Consider the following 5144-nt stretch of genomic DNA (forward strand, 5'->3'; position numbering starts at 1 on the left):
TTATAGGTATGCGATGGCAATCGGCAGCAGCCAGTCAGAGGTCCTTTCATGTTACACCATCTAGACTGCCAGGTTTGTTTTTCTTGTTGTATGTCACTTGCTTGAAACTTCTCAGTGTTTCAAATAAGGGTGATAATGGGCATCTCATTGTTCTTGATCTAACAGGAAATGCCTTAACCAGCTTCTGACCGTCAGAACTATCACTCTTAGTTCTGAATAAGCTTCTTCACAATCCTCCAGTACACCCCTTCCATGGCCTCTAATCATACACATCTAGTAGTCACCTGAAATCGTGGGCAGCTGCTGCTTATTGATAAATCACATAGAGATTCTAGACAGTGTGTTCTAAGAGCATATTGACGAGGTGAGGCTTATTATCATTCTCTTATTATCCCAGAGAACATACTCAAGTTATCTTTAATAATAAGAGATTGATTGATAGAGAAACCCAAGACTCTAAAGTGGCACGCCCTCACCAGTTATGCCGTGTTCTTACCAGGCTGAGACAGGAGGCTAATATCTAAAAGATCTGGAAATATAATTTGAGTGTCTTGGGATTCAAACTTATCTTAATTTCTTTCAAGTTGCTAGTCATGTATCTTCCTAAAACAAGATCTGAAGGAATAATTAAACCATTCAGTACTTAGGAGAGTTGCACTGTAATCCAACAGAGCTGATTAACCTCTTAATACCAAGGTCACAGGCTTACATGGTGTCTCTTGTAGGTGATGCTTATGTCTCTGAGCCAATTAGTTCTAAGTACATCCAGTAAGTTTTGCTGGGCAAAGTAACACAGAACAGTAACCATCCTTTTTAAGCAATTAGTTTTTGTGTTGTTTTGTTTTAATATTGAACATAACTTTGTTACTATACTGATCTTGAAAAAAAGGATAAGTACAGTTAGCCTCAAAATAAGCATGCAGTCGACAGTAGGTTCAAACAACTGGAATTTGACTCATGAGAAGTAAAAGACTCACTTGAACATGAACAAGGGCATTTTGCTGCTGGAAAACAAAGCAGAGAGATCATAAGATATATAGCAGGAGGTAAATTTACCCTATTTGGTGTAAGGAACAGTTTATTTTCTGGTGACCACACGTGGGACTATTTCAACCACCACTGGAAATCTCAGAAGAGTTTTTGTGTACCGATACATTACATAATTTATAATAGTAAATCTAAAACATAAATTTAATTCAAAATTGATCACAGCCTTCTGGACTCCCTCCTTTATGGTCAGGGAGAAAATAATATTTTTCAAATTGTCATACAAGTTGTATTTATCCTATCCTGAAATGGCCACAGCCCTCAATCATCTAACTGCAGAAGAGCACAGGGCAGGCTTTAGGGATAAAACTGAGTCCAGCCTCTCTTCATCAATCATACTATGACACGATTTCTCCATGTTGTCTTCCAAGCAGGCTCTTAGTAAACAAATCACCAAGAGAACTGTAATTTTCTGTATTAGAAGAAGCCTTTCCTGGGCATGGACTAAGACCCCCATACCTGAGAGGTGCTATTCTGACTATTCTCTATGAAGGGAGCAGATGCAAAGGGAAAAAAAGCTAAAATAAACATGGGAGTCACTGGTCCCCATCTGCAGCTGAAACTTAAGAACCTAAAGATGTAGTCAGTGTGACCAGTGTTGGGCAAGATGCAGGAGTAGGAACAGGCGGGGAGGATGCAGGAAGCATGAACAGACAGGGAGGATGCAGGAAGCATGAACAGACAGGGAGGATGCAGGAGTATGAACAGGCAGGGAGGATGCAGGAAGCATGAACAGGCAGGGAGGATGCAGGAAGCATGAACAGGCAGAGAGGATGCAGGAAGCATGAACAGGCAGGGAGGATGCGGGAGTATGAACAGGCAGGAAGGATGCAGGAGTGTGAACAGGCAGGAAAGATGCAGGAGTGTGAACAGGCAGGGAGGATCCGGGAGTATGAACAGACAGGGAGGATGCAGGAAGCATGAACAGGCAGGGAGGATGCAGAAAGCATGAACAGGCAGGGAGGATGCGGGAAGCATGAACAGGCGAAGGAGCTGTTCTTGGGGTAGGAGTCTGTCTGTTCACCTGCGTTTGACTTGGCCCTAACCAGTCACGATTTCAATGGGTTATGTATGGGCTCTTTATCTCCGAGGAACTGCATAAGATTGATAAGCTTCACATTCTGGTCCAGTTCATAGACAGCAGGAATACTGTTGCCAGATTCAGATCCATGATGGCCACTTCTGGGAGACCCTCTACAAGCTGTGAGTCATGATCCTGTTGGCAAACCTCTATCTCCAAACTATTTACATTGTAATTCATAACTAACAAAATTAAAGTTATGAAGTAATAACAATGATAATTTTAAGGTTGTGGGTTAACATGACACGAGGAAACTGCATGAGGGTCACAGCATTAGGAAGGTTAAGAACCCACTGTTCGAGATATTTGACAATGCCTGTAAGGCTGTTGCCATGAGTTGCAATCAGGGCTCATTTCCCCCTCCTTGATCTGGGAGTCAATTTCTTCACTCCGGAAGGACGGTGCTCTGAGAGTAATGTTCTTCAGACTCTCACAGGACAGTAGCAGATTCTCAGTGAGGCCTGCATACCTGTGATCCTTACGGATGTTGTTGAAGACACGATGATCAGACTGTATCACAGTGGGGAAACGTCATAAGAGTCCCTTCAGATCTTTACCTATGTCTCACCATGTTCAGCAGCAAGTTTTGTCTTATTAAAGCCAGTCAGACTCCACAGTGCTGATCACTGTGGTGCCAAGTCTTCACCAATGACAGCTATACCTGCTCAGTGGCACCCAGCACTGTCCAGAAGATCTGATGCTGAATTTACAGCTGGTATCTCTCAACGCCTGCACACAGTGCTTTGCCTCCTCATGGTACGCAGAATCAGGTCACCATGGTAGCTGCTGCTAAGCGAGTCACCAGGTTCCAGTCTCTCTCACCGAGTTGGATCATCACCAGCTTCTACACGACCATGGCAGCAGTCTGAAGATACAACAGTGGCAGTTTGAGCAATTTGTTTTCTAAAGTGCATGATAAATTTGGGACTTCGTGTGCTATGTAGATATTTAAATTAAGATGCTAATAAACTAGATTTTTTAAAAGAAAATACTGCCTTGTTTTCAGCAATTCATTGAGAATGTGAAAATACTTATGGCTCTCATACTGATGAAAAAAGTCTTTATAATAAGCCTTATCAAACCTTAAAACATGAAAATGACAGACATTTACCACAAAGATTGGATTCCCATATGTGAAAAATAACTTTCTGAATATTTCATTTATAAAACGAACAATTCCAACTTAATTAAAATAAACAATGATTGTCCTTTCTTTGTTGAATCCAAATATATGCATGCATATTTAACTAATACTCACTTTAAGGCCAATATCCCAGTTGTAGTTGGTCCATTTTTTTTCTAACACCATGTGCTTAGATTGTATACAGTATTTGCTGTGTTATTTTGAGAACAATGTCAATGGAATCCATTATTTAGATAGCAAAATGTTTAGCCTCTGTACCAAAATTAATAATGTATAAGTCACAGTATAAGTGTGACTTACATATTCTTATAATTAATCACAGTATAATTATTCTTCAAATTTTTGTAATTGTATTCTGTTTAAAGATTTCTCTGCCTCATTCTTGTTCTCTTAGCCACTCTGAGTGGTTTACACTTTCTTGATAGCCATCCAAAGAAAAGCCAGTCCCCAGCATGATCAATAACAACCAGGCAGATGCTATTGACTCTTCAAACCAATCCTTTACAAGTTGTATGCTAGGAGAACCAGAGCCATTGGTCCATCTTAATCACTAATGGCTACCACAAGGCTTAAGGATGTAATCTCAGGCCAGCCATGAAAAACACTTTGCACAGCACAGTAACTGAAAGAGAAGGAACACTGCCAAATTGCCAAATCGAGGAGTGTCTGGCTTCCCCCTGCCCAGGAAAACCATCCTCATGATCTTTCCTTTCTCCATTGCAAATCACCAATACACAAGGCTTTTCTCAAACTTTTCCTAAGATGGAGAAATTATGGTGCATTTCTCCATCACTCATGACTAAGTATTGCCTGTGTTGACACGGTGGTTCTGAGTCAGGGTTCTGAAGCAGTGAGGTTAGCTACACCTACAGTGCTGAGCAACAGGGGAATCTGCTCACTGCTCTGAACTGGAAGCATAATTTCAAGGACTCATACATTCAGTAATCTTCCCATCCAAGGTATTCTTTCCCAAATCTCCATTAAAATCACCATTTACTGCCTTCAATTTCTGTCAATTAACGTATTTACATCTCCCACCAATTTATTTATGACCCAGCAATAGTCACTCCATTGAATTAGGTTTTGGTGGCATTCTCTGTATACACACATATAGACCTCCAATCCTGCTTTCATCTTGGTAATATTACTAGAGAGAGTAATATTACTAGGAAGAATATCGTGAGGCTCACTTGTCCTTTCTTTTCTATATAGTGTTGTGTACTGAGTGCCAAAGCAAAAGGTTAGTGAAACTGGTCTTCTTATCTCCCAACAGGTGACCTGGGTATATTGAATGAATATTAAAAGAATATTAAGTGGAAGGGACGGAGAGAATAGATTTTCACTCCTAAGTCTAGTTTGGATGTTAAAATTAATTGTTGATAGTCATTAGTAGGTCCTGATGGATTTTTTTTTTACCAAAATAAACTGGAGAAAAAAATACATTTGTTATTTAATTTCTGTGCTCTCTATTGAAAACTTATAACTTCAGATTAATACAGTCTCAGAAGATCATATATAATTTCTAGTAACCTACTCTAAGAGTATCTACATTTCTATCCAGTCGGAAGAAAAGAAACCAGATTTTACCAACTACTGTGCATATACACATACACACACACACACACATACACCACACACACACACACACACACACACACACACACACACACCAACAACAGCTAAGTAATCTGTCAGGATGTATTAATCACAGTTCTAGATACTGGACAACAGACAGAACAGAACAGGGCTCATGGTGGCGAATGGAGCTCAAATGAATTAAGCCATGCAATTACACCTGCTGACTTCCCAGAGCGTTGCCAGGCTAGGCCAGGATTCACTAAGGGAAGCTGTGAGGAGCCAAAGTCTACATTT

The 5144-nt window shown here is 40.4% G+C and overlaps 1 pseudogene; it reads right to left on the reverse strand.

The window, feature by feature from the left end:
* Window positions 1-2096: 2096 nt before the first annotated feature.
* Window positions 2097-3437, reverse strand: LOC114613216 (annotated as a pseudogene).
* Window positions 3438-5144: the final 1707 nt, after the last annotated feature.

This window comes from Grammomys surdaster, unplaced genomic scaffold (assembly GCF_004785775.1).
Source record: "Grammomys surdaster isolate TR1022 unplaced genomic scaffold, NIH_TR_1.0 126197, whole genome shotgun sequence".
In the NCBI taxonomy this organism is placed as follows: Eukaryota; Metazoa; Chordata; class Mammalia; order Rodentia; family Muridae; genus Grammomys; species Grammomys surdaster.